Below are 26,750 nucleotides of genomic sequence, written 5' to 3' on the forward strand. Positions count from 1 at the left end.
GTGTGTGTGTGTGTGTGTGTGTGTGTGTGTGTGTGTGTGTGTGTGTGAATAGCAACCTCATCTACATTTTAGTTACCACATATCTTTTTACCATAAAAAAATTTGGCAACCCTATTACTATTGGGATCATCTAACAGGTTATCTGATGCAGTTTATAAATTGTAGCACTTCCAGAGCTTGAAATATTGTTTCGTAAAATGGGAAACTTTTCTTCACCTTTATGAGTTCTATTGTCAATGAACAGTATCTTCCAAAACAGGATGTTAGTAAAGAAGATCTTTGTCACATCAGGGGAGAAAAACTGTTGCTCTTTATGAGAAAAATGTTTCCAGTTTACAATTAATTTTATTTTTCTGACTGAATTTTCTTTCTCCAATATAACAGGCTAGACCAATAAGAACTCTGCATCTATAACTTAGGAAATCTAGATAGGGAAAATCATCAAAGAGAAAGCAAATGATGAAGAAAATTGATATGCTTACCTTCTTGGTACTCCTTCATTTTCCACTTCTCTTGTCTTCACCAAAACCTCACCACCAAAGCTAAATGAATCACCAGAATGAATTTTTTCTATAGAAACAAATTTTGGTTCATTTGTGTCAGTTGCAAAAGCAGCTGCTTTCCTATATGAACCATTTTCTGAATAAGTGATTTTTTTTTTTTTTTTTGGTTGGCAAGCTAAGGGATTTTGCCTTAGTCAATAGTTGGCATTATCATCAAATAGGAGGCAAATTAGTCACTGCAAATGAATTAATATCTTCCAGAACCAGAGTTATTTATGCCCTGAATGATAAACTTGGGAACTGTTAATCAGTGCACTGACAGAATTTGTAAATGAGATCAATACATCACTGTTGGGGATCTTCCAGGAATGATGGAGGACAGGATGGCTGCCAGAGGACTGGATTCATTCGTTTGCTGGCTCCTTCCTTCCTCTCCTTCCTTTCCTCTCCCTTCCTTTCTCCCTCTTCCTTCCTCTCTTCCTCCCTCCCTCCCTTTCTTCCTTCTTTCCCATATATTGGTGATCTATTCCATACCAAGTGTCAGGGACATCCTTAGGGAAAATCTGTCCCCCACCTTAAGAATCTAGTGGGGTAAAGAAATACATGAAGACATCAGACATCATTAGAGGACAATGCCTTAAACATGATAATAAAGGTCTATGAAAATGTTTTAATGTACAGACAAGGAAGAGCCTAACTTTCCCTGTAGGGGTTAGGGAGGGCCTCACTGAGAAAAATAAACATGAATTTGCCAGGTGGACAAGGCGGTATTTTAGGCAGAAGAAAAAAAAGATATGTGTAAAGCCATGGATTTGGGGGAAGACATGATCATCACTACTGCAGCAATCACAATAGTAAGTAACTTTTACTGTGCACTATGTGCCAGACGCCATGTTATGAGCTTTTCGTAAATTAATGCTTTTAATTCTTACAGCTGCTCTCTAAGATAGGCATTATTCCCATTTTTCTGATAAGAATATGAAGTTCCAAATGGTAAAGAAACGTGTCCCAAGGAGGAACTGGTATGTTTTTGGAGTTGTAACCACTTCAGTTTATTGGTGTATGTGTGTGAGAGGTGGGTAGTGAGAAATGTCAAAAGATGAGGCTGGAAAGATCATTAGCAGTGTGTGTTAATAAACACTAAGATGCACTACAGAAAAGGGCTTAGGTTCATTCTTAAGCAGGACAAATTTGTCCATCTATCCCTCTGTCTAACCACTCATTTATTAAATATATTTACATATGGAATTTTAAGCAGTATACAGAGAATGAGTAAAAATGAGGGTGAAAGATGAGAAAAGATGAGGGAAAAGATGCAATGAAGTTATCTTTGTGTGGAAGTTAAAGAACCAGTTGAGGAAAGAATGGCAAACTATGCTGAGTGAGCTGAAATTGTACCCACTGGAAAAGGCCAGACTCTTTCAAAATAATTACTTTCAAGTCATTTATTCAGATGGACAGATGGGTGATAGATATAGTTGGTAATATTTTCACTTGAAAATAATTTTTTTTGAGAAATATTTTTTTTTGAGCAGCGGGCAGGGAGGGGCAGAGGGAGAGGGAGAGAGAAAATCTCAAGCAGACTCCACGCTCAGCATGGAGCCTGACGTGGGGCTCGATCTCACGACTCTGAGATCATGACCTGAGCTGAAATCAAGTCAGTGCTTAACTGACAGAGCCACCCACGTGCCCCAACTTGAAGATAATTTTTAAAGGAGGTATAACCAAATGCCTCCTCCATCAAAACACAGTCTTCATAAAGCCCTCGAGGAACGTCTGTCTTTAATAATTCTATTGCCCAAATATTTGCTAAGATGACTTATTCATGATATTTGTACCAATCCAAATAAATAAGTTAACTTGTTGCTTGACTTGTTATTTTTAAGCCAAGTAAAAGATGCATTCTTTTAACGAATTCACTAACATGTTGACATGTAGCTCTTCCTTTTGACAGTGGTTAGTTAGCAGGAGGAATTGCCTGTGTAGGCTATTCTGAGTTTGCAAGACCCAAATTGCATCAGCCAAATAGTCTCTACTATAAAGGAGCTTTAATTGAGTATATCCAGATCTGCTTCTAAGACTGTTTAGAAGCAAGTTCAAAAGAAGAGGGGACAGAACACAAACTATGAAAAATTTAACTGCTGTGTTAAAAGATCATCCTGACAGAAGCTGATTCTAGTGTCAGTCATCTGACTCTATTTTTGTGTAAACATTAGAGAGATAGGATGAGAATAGTCTGTGTGGAGCTTATGTTTCTTGGCCTATAACTGAGTCCTGTCCTCAGAGGCAAAAGTTAATAAAAGCTGCACATAATCTGAAAGCTCTCCTGGTAGCTATCTCCATGAAAGGGGAGAACACATGACAGTGTGGTGGCAGTTTGTAGTGCAGTAGGCTAGATCTAAAGGTCACCAGTTCCTCATGATGTCCTGAGTAACTAAGCAATTAGTCAGGCATGTGGGTTGTGTATGATTCAGGTCAACAGTCAAGTGGTCTTGGAAGTCTATGATTTGGGGGAACAGAGGTCATCCTTTCCGAAAATGGAATAAACAATGGATTCCCACCAGGAGCTACTATGCCCAGAGTCAACAACAGTATAAAATGAGCCATCGAGGAGAAAAGATCTCAGTTCAGAAAAGTCACTGATTAGCTTTGAGGGCAAAATATCTCAACCAGAGCCTTTACTGGTTTCTATTTTCAATCAGCCCTACAATTGAGGGCCTGCCTGACAAAAAGTTGAGGCAGTTAACTGTGTTGTAAGGTGGTGAGAAATGAGCCCTCTAAGTCAGCTGGACAATTCTTCCCCACCTATTTCATATCTATGTTAACTCTGTGTAGAATCTATCCTTTTTGTCCAGTGAAATCTGGTGGCATGGCTCTGGTCCTCCTATACCTATTATGAGAACCAAGGTTTTCCTGAGGTAATAAAATTAAAAGCTTTAAGTTTTACAAGGTCATCACCTCTTGTTTAATTGTGTTACTTTAAGCTTCTCAGCAAATCTTGTCAAACTAGGTACTAGAAAAATGAAAAATGGAACCTGTAATTTCTGTGAAATTTTATTTTTTAGGTAAAATTGGTTTTAAAATCTGCTAATAAGTGGAAAGAGATCAGCTTCTCTCAAGTTACAGAGCAGAGATTCAACTGTCCTATACAATGAAAGGTCTTCAGTGAAGGTTGAAGCTTCAATTGTACCACTCTGAGCTCTCCTGACCTCCCTAATCCAGTCATTTATGCTCACAGCTCATAGGTGTGCAGGGCAGTTATGTCTAGGGCTATCCCAGGACAAAAATGGTTACTTACCACCCAGTTGAAATAGCCTATCTATGGAAGATAAGAATCCCAGAAAATCTGTGAGGCTGGCTTTTGGAGTAGAGCCATGGGTAAAACCTTCTCTAGGTTTTCCCAATGTATTATGATTCAACTTATCAGATTAATGAATTGTTAGGGAATTTTCACTTAAAGTGACAAGTTTACTTCCAATAAAATATTCCATAGGGACACAGTCTTTATTTGTTAGCAATTTTGGATTGCCACGGATGCCCAGAGGAACAAAAGATATTTAGCCTTGGGGTGACATCTGAGCTACTCTCCAATACCTCTAGACTGTTATGTAGAAGTAGGAGTATACTTATTCTCCATAGCTGTATCAGTGTCACAAGATCTTAGTAATTGTAGTTGTCCGAAGATGAAATAAACTACTTTGGAGGGTGTGACTCCCATCGCTCACCCCTGGAGATGTTCAATAAACGTGTAGATAATCATTTGGCAGAAAGTCCTGTGTCAGAGAGTACCTGGACTAGATGATATAAAAGAGCTCTCCAAACCTAGAAGAATCTAAGAATCTGTAATGAGTAATGAGTATTTCTAAAAATTATTTTAAGCCTTTTTTCTGCATGGGGGGAGATTAAATCTGAGGAAGGGCTGTTTGCTGGAAGTAAAATGTATGCCTATATTTTTATACTTTTAAGTTTTAAAATTGTTGCATTATTTTATCTTTTTTCAGATAGCTCGCTGGAAATAAATATGGAAATTTCCTAAGAGCCTGAATACTAATGAGGTTGTAACTGAATTTGGAATTCTCTCCTGGACACAATTCCTTGGATGATATAAGGTCCTACATTTATTTATGTTTCACCTTTTTAGTTTGGAAAAGTTAAAACCTATAAAAATTGATAGACTAGTATAATGAACTCTTAGGTGCCCATCATCTAGCTTCAAGAATTATTAACTCACAGGGTAGAATAATGGCCTCTGCAAAGATGTCCATGTCCTAAAGCCTAGAACTTGTGAATCTGTGTGAGATTACATATGTAAGTAGGAATTGTGGTTGCAGATGGAATTAAAGTTGCTAATCAACTGACCTCGAGATGGCGAGACATGTGTGATTCGATTGGTCCCACCTGGAGAATCATATTAGCAATTTAAATATTTAAATTTGGTAGCATATATTCAAATCTATTTTTATAGGTATTCAGAGTGATATCTATCCCCATTATAGACAAAGCCCACGAATGAGAGCATTGTCTTTCTTTGCTAAGTTGGCAAATAACTTGTTTTACTTGATAATACATGCAAAGAAATTTCTAGCTTTACCCTTAAGGATTATTTTATCCTTTTCATACTTTAACAGTCTTTCTCTTTTCTTTTTTTTCTTTATAGAAATTTCTTTAGAGCTGCTATAAAAAATTACCACAAACTTAGTGGCTTAAAACAACACAAATGTATTATTTTGTAGCTCTTATTGGTGGCAGTGCAAGAGGAAGGCAGAGGAGAGGGACCCAGAGAGATGGCCATGTGGGCAGGGCTTGGCTTCATGTCACTCGCTGCTGGATGCAGATGGAGGGAGGGGCCCTGAGCCAGGGAATGCTGGTGGCCTCTGGAAGCTGGAAAAGATGAGGAAACAGATTCTCCCTCTTAAAGGAAGGCGAGCTTGTTGACACCTTGATTTTAGCCTTGTGAGACCCACTTCTGATCTCTCATCTGTAAGAACTATGCTATTTATCATCCAATTTCAATACACAGGTGAATATTGAAGAAGAAAAAAACTGAACTATTTTATAAAAGCCAGTGACACTGTTTATCCTTATTAAGATAGGGGACTTTCAATAAAATTAACGAAAATCTATGATCGTTTTCTTCAAAATTCCCATTTATATTTATAGGTGGTTTTCTTTCCTAGTCTTGATAAATAAAGTATTTGAGTTAAAAAATCAACCACTCAACCAACTGAATGACTCACTCTGCAAACATAAGCATGAGCAAAAACAAAAAATAAAATAAAATGAGACAAAACCAAAGCATTTAAAGTTTATAAGCAGTCACTTGAAAATCGATGCCAATGACTTGAATGAAATTTCTAATATATTATTTTTATCTTGCTAGTATTGAAACAAAGGACAAAAGCTCAATGCCTGGTTACTGAAGTCATATATTCTAATGGGCCATTTATTTCTTTTATGTTTAAGTCCTCTCTCTTCAAAGATATTAGCCATATTATTCAGAATCTGGAGTGGAGTTCTTTAAATGCTATCATTGGAGGTATATTCAGCTGGTGTGTCTGAGACACACAGATTATATTACTTTGGAAGGTTGCAGGAGAAATGCTTTGGTAGCATATACTTGTTTTACCAGTGTAAGTTAGAAACACACACCAGTAAGACTGAGCATATGGCACAAACTTTTACACACACACACACACACACACACAGAGGCACGGGAAAATCCAATACTATTTAACATTCTATTAATATTTAATACATCATCTCATTCTTAGACACAATGAGAAACCAAAATGTACAAAGTTAAGGGTTGTTGCTAAAACTATCATGATGTGTAAACTTGGCTAGGCTATAATGCCCAGTTACTTAAACACCAGTCTAGATGTTGTTACAAAAGTAGGTGTTAGATGTGATTAACATTTACAATCAGTAGACTTTAAATTAAGGAGATTCACTCCATAATGTGGATGAGCCTCATCTAATCAGTTAAAGGCTCTAACAGCAAAGACAGGTTTCCTGAGGAAAAAGCAATTCAGCCTCAATATTGCAACATGGAAACATTGCCTGAGCTTCCCACCTTTTGGCCTACATTACAGATTCTGGACTCAAGACTGCAACATCAACTCTTACCTGAATTTCTAGCCTGTTGGCCTCCCCTATGGATTTCAGACTTCCTAGCCCCTACAATTGTGTAAGTCAGTTTCTTAAAATCTCTCGATAGATAGATAGATAGGGAAAGAGAGAGAGATGATAGCTAGATCTCCTATTGGGTTTGTTCCTCAGGAGAACCCTTCATAATATAGCTATTATTGTTCAAACATCCTTCAAATAAGACAATACCTTGATTAATTCTGAAATAATTCTATAATCTCATTTTGGGCACCTATTGAGTCAAAATATTTTATTCTTTTTAAGCCCAGATTGATAATAGAAACTTGAAAAGCTCACAAGAACTTATTCTTTCTATCCAGTATTGCTGTTTCTTGTGTTTCTTTCTCCACCCTAAACCAGTCTCCAACCACTTCCCTATCCAGCCCATGAATCATTCCTAACACACACTTCATTTTTCTAAAATACAAGATCAATGAAGAGCTCTATAGATATCCTATCATAGTTTTTGGGTTTATTTGCTTTTTTGGCTTAAATCTCTTTTCAGTGACCATCGCTACTGTGTTTCTATTCTCGCTGGTGACTATTTTCTATCAATTTATGTTTAGCCAACAGTTAAAATAATGTGTGTTGAGATACTAGCTGAAATAAGCTGAGACTCTAGCTCATTTACCATAAGGCTATCCTAAGAAAACTTGCTTTGTCTACCTTAAAACAAAACCCTTTACTAAGGTTTAAGATAAAGTCATGTCTTCATTTTCTCTTTAGGTTCAGAGTAACTAATTATGGCCAAAACTCTAAAAAGAATTGGAAGTAATCAGTTAATTAAAGAATGCAGTCCATGATCGAGAGGCCTAAGTTCCTCAGTTGATAAAATATTTCAAAATGCATAATAATATTGGACTTTTTCAAAGCAAAGATAAAGTTTAAAATAACAAAACCACTCTTCTGCTGTTGCTTAAGAGGGATTTGCTCGCTATGCAATTTATGACTCTGATTATCTTCTTAAACAAATGTTACCCAAATAAACCTTCCTTGAAATCAATAGTACTGGTGTTCAAACATTTTCCTTTATATGGAGCTAAGTGTGTCCACTATCATCTGACTGAACCAGCTAAAGCCATTTCTCTTAAAGACATCAACAGCTCAAGGAAAAAAAGTTTTCTCTCCAGGGCTGGGGGAGGACTTTTGCTTTGTACTTTAAAATGTTTGCTCTGTTCCAAGAAGATATTAGGATCAGTTGACTGACAACAGGAAAAATTTTCCTGGCAGAGGAGGAAGCCAGAGGAGATTCACATGCAGACAAAATTTTAACTATCAGGCTGTTTGTTCCCCATGTCTATTCTAATATGCCAAGCTGGGATAAATCAAATGGGCTCTAAAAATGGTAGATAAAAATGTGATTGCACAATAATTCTGGAGTTTTGCAGAATATCCATCTTAAGCACTTCTTTTTTTCCAAGGAGTTATTTATTACTGGGCAAAGCTATACGGCTATTTCAATATATGTACTACTCTAAGAAAAAAAAAATCCTTGAAAACTTTACATTTGAAAAGTGTTATAAAGATATGACGGTTTTGTTGAAGTGCTAGTGTGAGTTTAAACAGACTGGGACCCAGGCAGAGACGCCTGAAATCTGAAGCGAGGAGGGAAACCGGGTCAGATGATGTAGTGCAGTGCTGGGGGGATGTGTCCATGGTCCGGTTGGCCAGCCCTCCTCAGGGGAGGCCCGGACAGAAGGGTCCTGCCTCACGGTGTGGGGCGCGTGTGTACACAATTTGTCTTTATTATGAGCCCCCAGGGCTGGCAATCTCTTATTGATGTGGGAATTGAACTCCCGGCAGAAATGCAAAGAGAACCAAGGACACATGAAGGCGATGTTGGGTAAATTCACGAAGCAAATATTTCAGAGACCTCAGGACAGACTTTTCTAGTAGCGTTTCATAGCAACTATAATCATTCACTTTTCCTTCTTTTCTCAAAGAAAATATTGTCCTTGTAAGGATTAGCAGAGTAACTGTTTAATCCAGGCCATAATTCATACTCTAAAAATCCCTCAGAGAGTGGAGGAAATTCTAATTGCTGAGATGGAGGGGACACAAACAGCAGATAGGCCCTTCTCTCTTACCGTCTTCAGGGCCCTCACCTGTGCCCCCCCCCTTTGTTGGTATGAGCCTTGGGCTGTTTTTCTTACTAGAACATTTCACACAGGCAAAACAGGGGGTGTAAATGAAAATTCAAAAGGAAGGCACCCAGAGTTAATTCATGGTCTGCTAGGCCTATCCACATCCAACTTTAAACGAACTAAGACTGAAAATATACCTGGTCTAAATATAATCTCATCACAGCAATCCAAGGAGAATGTAATTAGGACTTACCCTCATTCTTCCCTGAAGGAGGCTCATTGTGAGAACTATTGAAGAAATAATTGAACTTAAATTTGATATAAACTGGACCAAAAAACTGAATAAAAAGCTACAGTGATAAAAAACAACGTTAAAAAAGAAAAGCCCCCAAACACAGATGACTCTGAGACTTAATGTAGTTGGAAATTACTTACGGTAAACAGCATATATGATTTTATTCAAAAAATATAAACAATTCAAAAAGAATGGAATCTATTTTATTAATGATAACTTGATCAAGCTATTAGCTTCCTAATGATTTTTCAGGTTAGAAGTTGCCTTAGGGTTCTTGAATTTAGTTTTTCAATTTTAATTGTTAAATATTAATTTAATTATTTTCTTATTTTAGGGGTCATTTCTCAAAAAACCTTACTTTCTGTCACTTCCCAAATGCATAGTATTTTATCAGAAAGCTATCTTTGGCTAGATATCTTTTTCATCAATCCTGGGAATTAGACTTTTCTTCTCTGTCTCCTTCCTCTCAAAAACCGAGTTTATTTCAAACTAGTGCCAATAAATAGGAATTTTTCACAATTGTTCATGTGGGCTAACTGAACCATACTGATAAACCAAAAACTTTAGGAACTGAGTCATTGGCCTAGTTAGAACCTGACAAATGTTAACATAAATAAAACAAAAACACTGAAAAAGCTTTTTCTATAATGAATCATTTTTAATGAATTTTGGTTTGTCCTTTTTTCTTTCCTTGGTAAGAACTTTGAATTTTAAGGATTGCAAGGTGAAGACTTTTGTTGAGATCTAATTATAGGGAAATAACACTAACCTTAATGGCTAATTTTACCTTAATCTTCTTTCCTTTCCAGGTTATTAAAATAATTATTATTCTGTCTTCTTATAATATGTTCTTTCCGCAATATCAGAAATTTATAAAGAGGAAAACCCAAATCACCTGTAAACCTATTTTTATATAGAGATAACCTCTTTTAACATTTTTTTGGTAAATTTTCTTTCGGCCTTTTGTGTACACACATGCATTTCCCGGTGACTAATTTTAGATTTTGTAGCAAGGAGGTGCTATGTTTTATATGTTTGGCACTCACAGTGAGTGAGTCCTTTAATTGAAGTCCTAGTGTCCTTTAACTGAAGTTCTTCTGTATGCAAATCACACTGGCCTAGAATCAGGAAAACCAGCGATTGGCAGTGACTGTCCATTAGAGGAGTTAGAAGGTGAACATACTTTTTGGGAGCTCTTGATGGCAGCCCCCTGGAAAGCTCAGAATCCACTTGCTCAGAAATACGCATTCCCTGCTCCTTTCTCAGTGCGGCAGATCCCTTCAGTTTGTCAAAATTCTTCTACCATTTCTCCCTTTGCTGCAATATAGTCCTGAATACTTAATGAATAATGATTGACTTCACTGGAACACACAGAGATGAAAATAGCTCCAGGTTCTGAAGTAGTGACCTTAGCCAGCAATCAAAGAGAAATTTTATTTATGCACCATGAAAAGGGTGGCTGGAGATATTTCTATCTGTACATCCATTTATCTATCTTGAGGCACAAAAACACTTCTCTTACATAGTTTCATTTTTTTAAGAGATTTATTTATTTATTTGAGAGAGAGCGAGAGAGCATGTGCAAGTGGGAGGAGGGGCAGAGGGAGAGAGAGAGAAGCAAACTCCCCACTGAGTGCACAGCCCAGTGCGGGGCTCCATCTCTGGATCCTGAGCTCATGACCTGAGCTGAAACCAAGAGTCAGATGCTTAACCGACTGAGTCACCCAGGTGCCCCTAAATAGTTTCATTTCTATAATAAGGAATGATTTAAAAATAAATAGCATAATGAAACATTTAAACGCACTTTGCTATTGCAAAATATTACACAAAATAGTATTTGTGTAATATTTCATTGATGTGTACCAAAATAAAAATAAACAAATAAAGCCCCAAACACTGAAAGGCAAACCCCATAATGTATATAAAGGTTAAATGAATGTAAAGGGCTGATAGCTTTTTTTTTGTACGTGGGGACATGTGCATGCATGTGTACACGTGTGCCCGAGCACTTATTCAAAGTTTTATTCATTGAATATATATTATTTTTGCGATAGGCAAAACAAAGAAAATTCATGAGGAATAATTTTAAAAGTTCCCACTGCAATAATCTTCCATTTTGCGATAATCTTCCATTTCTCGTTCGTAAAATGTATTTGACCACAGAATGTTTCAGAAAATGTGATTTCAAAACTTAAGACTGTCAAGACTATCTATTTGCTTAAATGATATGGGTGCCTCATGTCTATTTCAATATTTTCTTTTCTCATTTCTAATTTCTCCTTATTTTCTTCTTGAATACTCTCATATACATATCTCTAAACATTATCTTTTCTTTTGGATATAACGGGGAGTGGGAGGCAGAAACTGATACTTTGTTTTTACCTCTGCATTATTTCAGTGTGATCTCTTACAGTGTTTGGGACCATTTATTTGCTCTCTATATCTTCTTTCCCTTTTCTTCCTGACCCCTTTCCTCTCTTTCATAGAATAAACATTTGATCTGCCATATTCCAGAAGTACTAGTAACAGTGCTGCTAAAGGTGGGCCTAAAAGACTTTACCGTGTTTGTAATCATAGCGTTTTACACTGCTTTAGTCTGCATATTAATAGTATATTAAGCTTCTAAAGTGATTAGGTTCCTTTGTTTAAAATGGCATTCATCTGGGGTGCTGGGTGGCTCAGTCAGATAAGCATCCAAATCTTGACCCTAGCTCAGGTCTTGATCTCAGGGTTGTGAGTTCAAGCCCCACATTGGGTTCCACGCTGGGTGTGGAGCCTACTTAAAACAAACAAACAAACAAACAAACAAATAAATAGAATGGTATTCATTTGGCGCCTGTCCACCATTACTCTACATTCCAACATGTCACCAAGTAGCTGATCAGACTGTCCTGCCAATCTAGCATTAATGTTAGTCTGTTCATAGATGTCTTGGGGGCAGTTGTAACTAACTCTACAAAAATAAAAGTGGAGAAGATGCTCCTGATTTTTTTTTTTTTCTGGAAGAAACCCTGGTTAATGCATATTACATATAGCAGTGTCACATTATTGAATAAATTAAGCTCTAAAGGGCCAAATAGAGGTCATTATCATTGTCAAGCAAACATTTACATGGTACTTTCTATGTGGCAAGCATTTGATTGAAATTCTTGACATACATTAACCTGTTTCTTCCTCTAACAATCCAGTGAATAGGTAGGACATTATCCCTGTTTAACAGTTGAGAAAACCGAGGGGCAGGTTGGTTGGAGAACTTGTCCAAAGTCATGGAGCTCCTATGGAGTGGAGCTGGCATTTCAAGCCAGGAGCTTACTTCCAGAGGCTCTTCTCTTAACCCTAATGCCATCCCACCTTAGTATAGTAACAGTAAATGTTTGATCACATTTGAAAAAATATGCAGAGTATTATGCTATGCACCGGGAATGTTAAAAAAAAAAAAGGTATGAGACAGTTTGTGCCCTTAGAGGTCTTCAAGCTAGTTAGAAAGACAGGGTAAACAATGGAAAACTGCAGCTCATTCCAGGCAGCAGAAGCTGTGATAAAGGAACCATTCAGAAAAGCTCTCGAGGATTTTGAAGGTGCCCAGGTCATTACAGGCTGGGGAAATTTGGAAAAGACTTCATGTTTATGGACCTTTGAGATGTTTGGACCAAAGATCAAGATGCTTTTTATTGAACGTCATAAAAAATATGAATAGCTTAAAAATGCATCGGACAATCACTAAGACAGATGGTCTGAAAATAATTTGAATCATCCGTAGGTAGAGCGAGTACTTGACTAAACCCCAGCAGGTGAGTGAGAATTACTAACATAAAACAAAGGAATTTAAAACACCATTATTGTGCCATTAATATAGAAGAATTAGAGTGATCAGATAATTCAGAAGATGCTTGTCTTGCTGCCTTTACAAGTGGGCCATGCAATGCCTTGGGCTGCAAACAATTAGTCCTGTGTGTCACAGGAGCTTCCGAGTGACAAGACCCTTTGACAGCTCTGAACGATGAACCAGTGCCCAGGAGAACAGCAATCTAGAAACTAACTTGATTTGATACTTCTTTTTGTTTAAAGCAACCAACATTTCAGTGATCTATAGTACTCCAGGGTTATATTTATCTACTCTTACTGTAATGCAATTGTTTCAGAAGAAATAATGGGTGAGTTAGATAACAAGACCAATGGCACCTCGGGATAAATAAGAATGTAGGAAAATTTAAAATGTTAAAAATCCTCTATCTATTCCTGCCGTTTCTCTTAAGTTCACAGTAAGATTATTTTATTTTTCTTCCACTTACCTTACTTGCTATTAAACTGTACTGTAGTTTGGCTTCCCATTGTAGCTAATTATCATTTATTCTATACATTCCATATTTTCAGCAAACATTATGTATCAGTTACTTAATATTGACATTTTATTGAATGTGTTTAAATCACATATAGATTGAATATACACATTATCTCAATATGTCTAATGATTCATTATTATTATTTTCTCTCTAGGAATTCCACCATCCATCCAGTTGTTTAAAATTAGAAAGTTGGCTGGATGCCCGGGTGGCTCAGTCGGCTAAGCAGCATCTGACTCTTGATTTCGGCTCAGGTCATGATCTCAGGGACATGAAATTGAGCCCTGCGCTGGGTTCCACACTCTGAGCATGGAGTCTGCTTAAAGAATCTCTCCCTCTCTCTCCACCCTACCCCTCAGCATTGCCCTTGCTCTCCTGTGTGCCCACCCATGTGCTCTCTGTCTCTAAAATAAATAAATAAAAAATAAAATAAATTAGAAACTTGGGAGTCATTCTTAATTTTTTCCTCTCCCTTCCCACTTCATAGCTAACCAACGTATGTCCTTGTTATATCTCTTAAATATCTTATAAATGTGTTCAGTTCATAAAGGCTAATTATTTCTGTGGACCCAGAAGTATATATGGTCCTGCTGAGACTAGAGCCCAGGTCTTCTGAGTCCTGGTTGAGCCATCTCTCTGATCTACTATGACAGTTTTAGAGAAGGGGCTTTGTTTTAATTCTAATCTGGCTCAACAAAATATTAATATATACTAATATAATAAAATATTAGAAACACAAATTCCTTATACACATTAGAAAAAAGGCAGGGCTAGTATTAGTGATGTGATTATATACCTGGAAAACCCAAGAAATTCAGCTGACAAACTACAATGTACGATAAGATAGTTTAGGAAGATAGCTGATGTTAACTTACTACGCTGAAAAAGAAAAACAGTATTCATGTATACAACCAGTTAGAAGATAAAATTAAAGAAAAGACTTATTAAGATAGTAACAAAAAAGGTAAAATATTTAGGAATAAACTCAACAAGAAAATGTGAGAGACCCATATGAGGAAATACTCCTGATCTGCAGAAAAGTACACTCGGAACAAATGTAAAGGCAAACCAGGTGCTTAGGAAAGTTCAAGAACAGATAGACGTTTGCAAATGTAACAACATCCCCACCCCCTAAAAAAACCCGCCAGGTTTTGTTGTTCTTCCCCACTCCCCCAAATTATACACATTAATTCTAAAGTTCATTTAGGAAAACAAATAAGCAAGGGTCACCAGAGGAGATCAGTGGAGGGGTGCGGAGGCTATCCCTATCAGATACTGAAACAAACTTTAAAGCTTTAAGAGTTGTGTTATTCTGGCATATGAAAGAGACTCAAAATACCTACAGGAATTTAGTGTGTGATAAAAGTGGCATCTCAAATCAATGGGAGTACTTAATAAATGTAATTGTTAATTACATTCACTAAATAATGTAAGACTTAATAAATGAGAGTAGCCATGTAGAGAAATAGAGTTCTATACTTTACTCTGTTTATCAGAATAAAACACCAGATGGATCAAATATTTAAATGTAAAAAAACCCCAAACCATGGAAGTTCTAGAAGATACTAATTCCTTTATAAATGTGAAGTGTGAAAGGCCTTCTAAATATTGCAAATAATGATGACGTTAGCAGCTAGCACTTCTACAGCATGTACTGTGTGAGACACTGTTCTAAGAGTTTCACATGTATTTACTGATATAATCTTCATAACAACCATACGAAGTAGGTGTTGTTATTACCTCCATGCGAACATAAGCACAGGATGAGGCCGAACAGCATCATATGTGCCCTAAGGGAAACACAACATACCTCAGAGATTCAAAAGAGGGAGAAATATCAGTTTGGGGAAACAAGAAATGATGCAATGGCAACAGCAGAATCTGAGGTAGACCCAGAAAGATGGGAAGGTGAGCAGTAAAAGGGTGAAAAGACTGTATCAATCCTAATTCAATCAACGTGGGCCACATATTAACCTTTTAAGAACTTGAAGTCTAATTCGGTTTTGTGACCTTATACTTAAGAGGCCTGAATGAGATAGCTAGTTAGTGACTAGTTTGGAATGGTCAAATAACATCCACAGGTGTGAGTTTTATAGGAAACTGTGGCTGGCATATTCGAGCAGATGAGTTTTGTAGCTGCTGAAGGCCCTGAACGTCAGGGAACGCCCTCAAGGAGCACCACTTTGGTATTCTGCACTAGACCACAGTGAGGGTCAACTGTCCACAGGCTAGCATTGCACTGGACTTGTGTAAAAGAATTATTGCTGGAGTTAGGGTCTTTTCAGTGCTGCTACTGCATGGTGAGTGCAGAAATATTTTTATTATGCATATCCATCCATGTTAACTACATATGTGGTCCAGATGCATGTTCTGCTCCATGGCCCACATAGCTCTTTAAAGATTTTATTTATTTATTTGAGAGAGAGAGAATGAGAGATAGAGAGCACGAGAGGGAAGAGGGTCAGAGGGAGAAGCAGACTCCCTGCTGAGCAGGGAGCCTGATGCGGGACTCGATCCCGGGACTCCAGGATCATGACCTGAGCCGAAGGCAGTCGCTTAACCAACTGAGCCACCCAGGTGCCCCCACATAGCTCTTTAATGCAGAATACTCTCAATGGCTTTCTTTGAGGAGGTTGAGAATCTGGTCCACTGGGAGTCTTATGACTTTTTAATCCTATACGATGAACTGTTTTACAAAAGGGATTAGCAAATTGGAAATTGGAAAGATTTTTGCAAAGAGGGTGTGAATGTTATTTTCAACTGTGCCTCATGTATGCCTTTTAAAATCAGATTACTCGTTCTGAGGTGGCAAAGAGCATGACAGATTCCAAATTATAACTGGAGAATAAAATCAGGAACATTTTTTGGTATCATATGGTGCAACTTAATAACAGTAAAAACAAAAGGTAGGCTTGAGAAGAGCAGTAAGAGAAAATTTCCTTAGCTATTTGAACTAGTGGTACGCAATGAAAATGTATATGAACCCATTTAAGAATCTCATCTGCCAATAGCAAAGTACAGAACAACTTCACAGTGGTTATTCTTAATAAACACTTACAAATTTAAGATAACTATTTGCTCACGGATCATGGTAGTCTTAAACTAATATAATGTCTGGAAGGCAGGGGATGTGTTGTAAATTTTATACAACACCCTTAGAAATCTTCTTAAGTAAACAGTCAGATGTAGCTGTCATTCCTACCTAAATACACAAGCTTGTGCTAACCAATTTGTCCTTGGGCTTTTACCTGGGACGTCATTGTATTCACTCAAAAGAACAAAAATAATAACAAAGGTTTGGATGTTCCTTGAGAAAACTGTGATTTATTAAAAGACAAGGATTATGAAGATTACTGTTGCTGTTAAGAGTCAGAAACAAAAACAGAGGCTTTTTCTCTAGTTTACATTTCTGGCTCCATAATGATGATTTCTTTTTTAAGGCTTTAACCCATGGAAATGGATTTTACTTCCAGGTAACCAAGATTTCTAGTAATTCATGTTTTGATTTCTTTCAGCTCCTGGATCTATGATGCTCCTTTAGCTTAAATTAAAGTATTATTTACAAAACTATGGTCTGTCGCAGTGTATTTAAAACACCTGGGGATTATATTAAATTGAAGATTCTGATTCAGTAGGTCTGGGGTGTGGCCTGAGCTTTTATTTTTAACAAGTTCCCAGGTACAGCTGCTGCGGCTGGTCTGTGGACCACATTTGGAGTAGCAGGCATCCAGAATACTTCAAAAAAGAAGAGTTTGGTAGCTGATAAGAATCAGTGCATAATCTTCCATCCTCTTGGAAAGCCATTATTGACATTAGCATATTAAAAGCTCTGAAAAACCTAAGATTCTGTAAAAAGAAAACATGTTTAGCTTTACTCCAGGAAGTGACTTAAATGGTAAAATACCATAAAACCTCCCCTTCCACTTTCTTTTTTGGTAGCACATTAAAATCTAGGGGTGTTTGAGTTCTGGGTGTACACACATTCGGAGACAATGGTCCAAAGAAGAGTGTAGCCTTCTTAACCCGTTACTCCAAAATCTTTCTCTGAGGGGAAGGAGTAAGAAATGATGGGCTTCGTTGTACGGAGTGGGAAGGGTATCACTTGTTTTTCTAGAAAGCATATTAACTCTTCTGAGATTTGGCTTTGGCAGGGCAGAAAAAAAATGCAGCCATGATTAGTACGTTTCTTTCACAATTATAAAAGATACCGCGATAGGGGGGTTGCCCACCATGGCCCTTGGAGCCAGTTGAAGTGAGGAGCTAAGAATAGATTTTATGTTTACATTTTAATGTTTCAAATGTTTGAGAAAACCTAAAAGAAGAAGCATATTCAACTTTCAGCGTCCATAAGTAAAGGTTTACGGAAACACAGCCCCGCCCATTCATTTGTGTTCAGTACAGCTGCTGTGTTATGGGAAAGAAGGGTAAGTCCTTGCAGCTGAGACCATGTGGCCTGCCAAGGAAGAGATATTAGCTATTCGGTCCTTTACGTCAAAGATTTGCCAGCCCCTGCCTTAATGGACCCAAAGAACATAGGTTTAAAAAGAGTTAAGGGTGGAGGGCACATGGGTATTTGATGTATTATTTTTCTCCTGTCTTCCAATTTTTAAAATTGGAAATAGTTCACTGTCTAAGAATCAGTAGAAGTAGGCCCTATCTTTTGTTTAGTAATGTCTTTAAACTAAAAACAGAAACAAAAATCCACCAAATGCAGAGCTGGTATTTGCATATGTAACGATTTCTTGTGGTTCAATACCAAATATGAATGTATATCAGGAATCCACATCGTTTATGTCATTGCAACATCCTCCTAAGAAGGGTAGAGCCGGTGAAATGGAAGACTTCTGGTTCTGCAGAGCATCATAAGGGGTTTAGTGTTTGATCTAGGGGTTGGGAAGAGCAGAAGAGCTCTGTGAGAGAAAGGAAGAAGAATGTAGGCAGTCCTGGAGGGAAGGGGGGAGAGAGACAGACAGACAAAGAATATGAATAAATGGAAGATTATGAGTAGCTTAATGTGAGGTCCTTCAGAGGGACCCCTCAAAATCTTCAGAAAATCTGCAGATGACATGAATGCTTGATGCAGGGGATTTGGATGTGAAAACCTGGAAAGAGTGAGATTTCCAGTTTGGGTGAGGCATAGCTGGAACCCAAGAGACAAAGAAAGGGGAATTAACAGAAAAATTTGAGAAGGCACTAGGATGTGTAATTGAGTGGTTCAAGACAATGTTACCTAGCTCTCCAGAGGAAGGAAAGTGCGACTGATATCTGACTTGTGTAATCAATAAATATCTGTTGAATGGTGGGCTTATACAAGTTACTTAACTTTGTTCAGTTTCATTCTTTCAACTGGTGAATGGGACCAAGACTACTTACTTCTCGGTGCTTCTGTGAGGCTTAAATGAGATCATTCGTATAAAGCTTGTAGCCCTGTATCTGACAGGTAGTATGATTGCTACCATTGCTTTTATTTCATCATTCTCAGCCCCTCTCAAGCACATAGTAGGTGCTCACACAATATTTGTTGCATATAAAATAGAAATATTTTCCCTCCGTGACAAATGTTAGCCAGGTGTGAAACAAGGTGTACCTTTAAAAAGTGCTGTGCTTTTACATTTTGATTATGACTGAAGGGAACACCAATAAGACAAATTGCCTGAACTGTTATGAAATTGGGATTATTATAGTAGTAAGTTCCTTTTACTTACAGTAGCCTTAACATTATCAAACCTATGAGGCCCTGGAGACACATCGGCCCTACACTGTTGTAAGATATCGTGCAGAAACCTCACAGACCATTGGTGATTATAATCAGACACTCACAAGTTTGATTGAGACAAAGAGGCAAAGAAGACAGCAGAAAAAAGAAATCTATTCATTTTTGAAAAATGTGAATAAGGGAGCCACATAAGGAAAATGTTCTTTTTTTTCCTCAGAGTATTTCAGAAAACTGAATCATCTACCACTGGCTCCTTCTTCCTTTTCCATTTGAAGGCATGCCAAGATCAAAAAGGCAAATGAACCTTTAGCTCTGGCCTGTCTATGACCTTCAGCAGGGGTTAATTGAGATGGAAGAGAAAAAGTACCCAATCTTCTCTTGCATGATTACAGTGCACATTCCCATCCCTTTTTGCATCATTATAAAATATTAGAGCAAACCATAAAAAAGGACTGGATTTATGAAACTCCTCATAATTCAAACAAGAGCCAGAGAACTATAAAATTCGAATCCAGATTTTCTTTTACCATGTGTGTGTGTAGTGCGGTTTTTGAAGCATGTTCACTTACATTATCTCATTTGATTCTCCTAACAACCCTACGAGGCAAGCAGGCGTAATTACCCTCCATTTTTATGGAGAAGCATATTGAAACTCTGAGAGATTTAAGGTTTCATCCACTTTTGCCTGGTTAGAACGTGCCACAGATGGGACTAGGTCTGCCGATTCTTGGTCCACTGCTCTTGCTGCCACATCACGCTACCGTGGGCCACGTGTCTCCGGGGTAAAGGGTAAAGGGTAAAGGTTTGTAAAGGGAGATGATGCATCTCCAGGCCATGCATGGTGCTAGCCAAGGGCTTGGTCTTCCTTATGTGAAACACATGCCGAGATGACATTTGTCACGTTTGAACATGTGTGTAAAAGTGACACTCTGCTTGAGGAGACAAGGTCACGTTCATAAAAGAGGTAACCACACATGGAGTTCAATCTTGCTTGAATCACGCACTCTTCCACAGGAAAGGCACTGTTTTATATGAGGCATGACTATTATTACTTTAAATCACATCCTATTTGTTTCACCAAAGATAAATGAGACCTGTACCAATTTTTAAATGTTTGTACTTTCTAGGCATAGTTTGAAATATCTCAAATAAAACTTACTTCGAAAATTCTTATATTGCAGAACCACCTGTGTTTTTTGAGAGATATGGAGCAAACTTGGTGTCTGACCAAGGTCCCCTCCAGATTTAAATCACTTTGTCTTCCTTCACCGCTGATGACATTCACATTTGAGAAATGAAGGGAATCCTGAGTGCTTACTGATTCTTGGATTCTCTCTTATACAAACCCAGTCCAGATTTAAGGAAACCATAAACTTTTTTTTCATATTAAATATGAAATGTAGTCAAAATTTCTTTAAAAACACACAATTAGAAACACAAAAAAACTGATTCGTGGGGCTCAAGTTTCAGACCTGTTTCTGTCATATGTTGTACAAAAGGAAGCAGAACATATGAATGGCCAAATTGAAATGGTTTGGGGAAGCTATTTTTAGAGGATAAGAAACATTTGAAGGCATAAGCTCAATGTTTCCTTTTTTAAACATCTGGAATTTTATCATTTAAATCCTCTTATTTGAAGTAGTATGACATGTGAGAAGAGCTGTAATATTATCTTCTTTTGTAGTTTGAGGTTAAAACACCACCATTGAACTTTCAGCCTCTGTGTGTGCGTGTGTGTCTGTGTGTGACTGGGGCATAGGCAGAACAGGATGGAGTGTGGCACACTTATTTGAGTGGGATAGAAGGAGGAAATAAAGATGAGGGAATGCAAATTCATTCAAGCTGGTGGAGAAAGGCTCTGTTGTTACCTTTGTTTTGATTGGATTCATGGATTATCTGCCTTGATCTGATTATTCTTTTTGCCTTTTGCCCTACTGCTATTTAAAATCTGATGCACAGGAAAGCCCCAGTGGGCCATGAATAAAGAAATACAATTTTGTAGGTGTTCTATGTTTGTGGAAAATGGGTGTTCACCTGGACATATATAAGAGAGATGTGTATCACAGAGTTAGAGCTTTCTGAGCATCACAGCTTAGAATTAATGCTCAGTTTACAGGACTTGAATTGGTATATTTTACTGGAGAAAGCAGTTCTTTTAACTATATTTTGGAGATTTCAAAACATTATCTTCTGAAGCATTTGACAGACACACTGTAATTTTGGATTTGTAGACTGGATCTTGATTACCCAGAATCATTACACAATCTGTTTCAGGAAAAAAGATTCTATAGCACGATATGGGACTGAGGCAAAGAGGGTGAGTATACATTGTTAGGCCTTAAACATATCTGGGAATGTTTCTGATGGTATTTGTTTACCATGCTATTAACTTTTCAGATAATGGTTCTTCTAATTTTCCTGCTTCAACATGTAAATCTTTCAAATTAATGAAGAGAATCCAAATGATTTACAAAAAAACATGTGCCCAAGGCACCATTACACCCCTACATCAAAGTCAGAGCTTCACACCATAAATATCTTATTGGCTGCTTACATTTTTAAGATCATATAATGCAGTGATTCCTTATCTTGGGTGCATGAACTTTCTTTTCAAAATTGTATGTATGTATATAAAATTTTGTGTGTGTGTGTGCGCATGTGTGCGTGTGTGTGTGTGTGTGTGTGTTTACCACAGCTTTCATTAGATTCTCAAAGGAATCCATGACCAGTCCTACCCCCCCAAAGTTAAGGACTACTGATCATAAATAAGCAGACAAGTTATATGAGACTTAAAACAGAAGGTCTTAGAGACCATGCTTTAGTACTCTTTTCCCTTTTTTCCTGCCTCTTCTTTCAATCCTGTCCAATAAGCCTAGGGTTGGGGTTCATTCTTAGTCTTATACCCCTATGTATGCAAAATCAAGTTAATGAGAAGACATATGGGACGGATGCTTCTACTGAATGCCTGCTTCTTAATTCTGAATAAGGTATCCATCCTGAATCTTAGTTGCCATTCCTGCTCTTGTGAACTAGTTAGACAATGAAGAGAGGGATTGTAAAGTTTTCTTCTTCATTCTCCTTTTTAAGCTAAGAGCCTACAGCAAGCCAGTTTCCTGAATTTTAGGCCTTGACATGGAGTTACAGTGCTAAGAACTCAAAGGGACCTCCTGCGGACTCCACATCCACCCAGCAAAAAGCCCCTTATCAGGTCTTCTGCATTTATAATCTCTTTGCTTTTCCTATTAAAAAACCAAAACAAAAAACTTTCACTTTACGTCTTAGGATCTCTAGGTAATACTTACATGCCACCATATTCCAACCAGGCTGGAAGAGAAGAGGATATCTAAAGTTGTCTAAGGTCCAATTGTGACACCCACTTGTTTTCTGTATTTCTACAGTATCCAATTCTGTATTTGTATTTTTCCAGTTTGCATCCCGACTCCTCTCTACAGGAGACAGAAGGGCAGAAATTTTTTTTAAAAAAGGGGCAAGACCAAATGGCCACATTTCAAATGGACTAAGATCTCTACTTTTTATAACATGATTGGACTGTATATGCATTTTTTTTTCTTGGATTTGTTTGATTGGTATTTGAATTTCTACCTTTATCGTGGCTCTCAATAAAACTGAATTTACTTGTGGTTGCATGGAATTATGGAGTTCTAGCGTGCACTAAATGTAATCTGAATCATTTAAAATAAACTTCCTTGTATGATAGCATATTTTTCTGAACATTCTTATAACAGGTTGTTTTGAAACTCAAGAGTACCAATGTTAATAACATCCATAATTATTTCTCTACAACTATGCTGTTATGTATTATGTAAGAAAAACTGGTAAAAAGAATTTAAAAAATAGAGTCCTCAACTTGAATTAAATAAGTGAGAGATAGAAGAAATTATAGTGCTTATGTTGGGAAAGCTATTTTTCAGCTGTTGAGTTTTTAGTTATGGTATGATGAAGAAAAAAGTTGAATGCCAACGTACCAGCAGACACAATGGGTTTCCGTGAGGGAAATTGGTTTTATCAAAAGACAACTGGAAGTGATTTTTTAAAAAATCCTTTCTCTCTACTTCTATCTTATTCACCAAGCAAAACCTTCATCCTCTTCAAGTCGAACTCCACCTACTTGCCGCCCCCACCAAACAGGAATGGTGGCTGGGAAAACATACTGGCTGACTTCATTTTAATAGAGAAATGCTCACTGGTTGAAACTTAGATTTACATTCACTGGCCTTAAATGGGCTTCAAGAATCCTACTACATCGACCTAGTCATTTATTCTTCTATTTTCTTTCTTTTTTTTTTTTTTAAGATTTTATTTATTTATTTGACAGAGACACAGCGAGAGAGGAAACACAAGCAAGGGGAGTGGGAGAGGGAGAAGCAGGCTTCCCACCAAGCGGGGAGCCTGATGTGGGGCTGGATCCCAGGACCCCGGGATCATGACCTGAGCCGAAGGCAGACGCTTAACGACTGAGCCACCCAGGCTCCCCATTCTTCTATTTTCTAAGCTAACACGTTCACACTCACACTCTTTCCTTTGCCCTCCAGCTGCTAATACTTCCCCCTCCTCCTCACTCCCAGCTAATGATCTTGCCTCTTAATTTCAAACGTGAGAAAGCAGAAGGGAATCACTTCATCTTCCCGCTACAAAATCTGCCTCCATGTACCCTGCTTTCTCTCCCTTTACACTGGGGAACCTGGTCCCATGGAAAGCTGACCTCTTTACTTGCGCAAGGATCCCATTTCTTCTGGACCTTTCCAGGATTTCACTTCTACAGTTATCCTACCTTTCGCTTGTATCTTAAGTTTCTACTTTTCTACCCGATGGTTCCCATCAAGATACATATGGACTGTAATATCTCCCATTAATAAACTTCTACTTCTATCTAGACCACACATCCCCTCTACCTGTTGTCCCATTACTTTGTTTGGGTTTGCAGTAAAACCTTCAAAAGGCTCTATGTCTACACTTTCCATATCCACCTCTTCACTTCCTTTCATCCCTAACCCACTCCATTCACTCTGTTTTCTCTGTTGCTCCACAGAAGCTATTCTTGTTGGAATCCCTAGAATTCTCCATCCAGCTAAAACCAATGGTTGGTTTTTCATTTTCATCTTACTTGACTAACCAACAGAATTTGACACAGTTAAGCTGTCCCCCTTTCTTGAAACATGTTCTTTTTTTGGTTTCTGAGATACTGTGTTCTGTTAGCATTGCTGTTATCTCAGAGACCTCTCCTTCTTAGTCTCCTTTGCTGAATCTGACAACTTTTTCATTTCTAAAGGAAGTCCCAGTCCTTAACATTTTTTCTTTGCCTTCAACTCTCTAGGTGTTTTCATCTCTTTTGTGATTTAAAATCTAAATGCTGGATGCCTTCCCAATTTTTATCTCTGTCTTCAAACCCTCCCTGAGGTCTACACTCATGTGTCTGTCTGCTCATCATCACTTGAATGATTGACAGAGATGTCTACATCTTCAGTAAAGAAAAGCAGAAAAATGGCCAAAACCATACCTCCTTTTTGGGGATTAAATGCTTATGTCCCTCCCCATGAAATTAATACATTGAACCCCTAAACCCCAGTCCAATAATGTTTGGAGAAGGCCTTTTTGGAGGTAATTATGGTTAGATGACACCATGAGGGTGGCGCCCTGGTCTGATGGCATTAGTGCCCTTTTAAGAGACACTAGAATGCTTGTCTTCTCTCTCCACCATGTGAGGACACAGCGAGAAGACAGCCATCTCTGAGCCAGGAGGACGGGCTGTCTCCAGAAACAGAATCACTTGGCACTTTGATCTTAGACTTCCCAGCCTCTAGAAGTTTTGTTAAGTTTAAGCCCAGTCTTAGTATTTTGTTATGGCAGCCTGAGCTGATTAATACAGCTTTGCCTTCCAACCTGCTCCTCCCCAGGCTACCCCATTTGACAAATGGCATTAGTATGTATCCACTTGCTCAGACTGAGAGCCAAGAGCATCCTTGACTCTTTCTTTCCCTATATTTCTCATCCAAATTCACCAACCAATCCTATCATGTCTTTCTTCCGTCGAAATGTGTCCTGAATCTTAACACTTCTCACTATGTCAACTGCTAGCAGCTTTGCCCAAGATATTTATATTTCTCATATATATTTTGCAAAGTTTTCTAATGCATCTTCCTGTTTTCACTCTTCCATATCCCCATCCCCAGCTTCAACCTAATATCCTCCATCCAGCAGCCAGAGATATCTTTTAGAAAGAAAAGTCAGAATACGTCACTTCCTCTGCCTTGAAACTTCTGTGGTACCCCAGGACGTTCAGAATGAAGTCCAATGACCTAAGTGTGACCTCAAGGTCCTCCATAATCCAGCCACTGTTTGTATCTCCACCCCATTTCCCGCCCAATTTTGTTTTTATTTGTTTTGCTCTGGCTATCTTTGCTGCTTCTAAATATGCCAATCTTGGTCTTACCTTAGGGACTTTGTAGCAGTTGTTCCTTCTGAAACACTCTTCTCCTAGAACATTGCAGTGTTCACTTCCTCACTTCATCTGGGTCTTTGTTCAAATGGCACCTCTTCACAAAGGTTTCTCTTGAGCATTGTATCTAAAATAGCCACTGCCCAAGTTAGGTAATTTATATGCCAGATGAAGAATTCATATCATTTCATTTGCATATTTTGCAAATCAAATGTTTTAAATGATTAACACCCAGTTAGAAAATATCCTCATTCAAAAAAATATGAGTAAAATCCTCCTGTTGTTCCAGCTGGGTGCTAAGGATATAGCAGTAAGCAGAACATACCAAAAAAGTTGCCAAACTTTATGGAACTTACATGAAATTCCTACATGGAAAAGCAAATTGTAAAAAAGAGGGGAAAATGACAAATACACCTCGGAGAACGTGTTTATCCTCCCTATTAATCAGAAAAATTCAAAAATTTAAAATAAGGTACCATTTCTTGCCTATCAAATTGGCAAAGAATTTTGAAAAAATAATAAGCCTAGCATTGTTCAAGTCAGGGAATCAGGTACTCTCATTCACAGCTGGAAAGAGTATGTAATTAGAATGGAAATTTATCAGTATGCATGAAAATTCTTTAAATGATTTTCATCCTTTGAACAAGACATTCCATTTAGAGAAATTTATAATAAGAAAATAACCAGATAGGTGCAAAAAGTTACACATAAGGATGTTCACCATATCATTATTTACAACAATAACAAAAAATTAGGACTGACCTAATTTTCCAATAGTAAAGATTTGGTTAAATGCACTTTGCTATATGCATACAATAGAACTCTATGCATCCGACCCATTAAGAAAGAAGCTTTAGAATAGTTCATGACCTGGGGAAATGTTCATGAAATGGTATGTGAAAACAATGAGGTTAGAAGGTAGAATGTTCAGTGTAATTGAAATTTATTTTGAATTGTCCCAATATCCCAGTGAATGCACATATTTTACTTCTAAAATAAAAATTAATTTAAAAACCAATAAAATAAAATAAAATAGCCACTACCCTTTCTCCCTTGCCCTGCTCTATTTATCTCTATTGCACTTATCATAATTTATTGCTTTATCAACTTTCTCTTCCATCAGAATGTAAGCTCCAAGATCTTTGTCTTGTTTACCACTGGATCCCCAATGCCCAGAAGAACTTCAACTAAAGAGCAGATACTCA

At 37.7% G+C, this 26,750-nt stretch overlaps 1 long non-coding RNA gene across 2 annotated transcripts in view; it reads right to left on the reverse strand.

Annotated features, from left to right (window-relative positions):
• The window catches only part of LOC141369982 (uncharacterized), a 30,192-nt gene extending 4,557 nt beyond the window's left edge, over window positions 1-25,635 (reverse strand). Inside the window, exons 1-3 of one of the 2 annotated variants that reach the window (XR_012373593.1) lie at window positions 25,540-25,635; window positions 22,391-22,534; window positions 483-542 (exon numbers count right to left, since the gene is read on the reverse strand). This is a non-coding gene — a long non-coding RNA (uncharacterized lncRNA). Of the gene's footprint in view, window positions 1-482; window positions 571-22,390; window positions 22,535-25,539 lie in introns of both variants that reach the window. The other variant, XR_012373592.1, reaches the window with a different exon arrangement.
• Between the last annotated feature and the right edge of the window lie 1,115 nt (window positions 25,636-26,750).

This window comes from Callorhinus ursinus, unplaced genomic scaffold (genome assembly GCF_003265705.2).
Source record: "Callorhinus ursinus isolate GAN/ISIS: 27379988/994484 unplaced genomic scaffold, GSC_fseal_2.0 scaffold25, whole genome shotgun sequence".
NCBI lineage: Eukaryota > Metazoa > Chordata > Mammalia > Carnivora > Otariidae > Callorhinus > Callorhinus ursinus.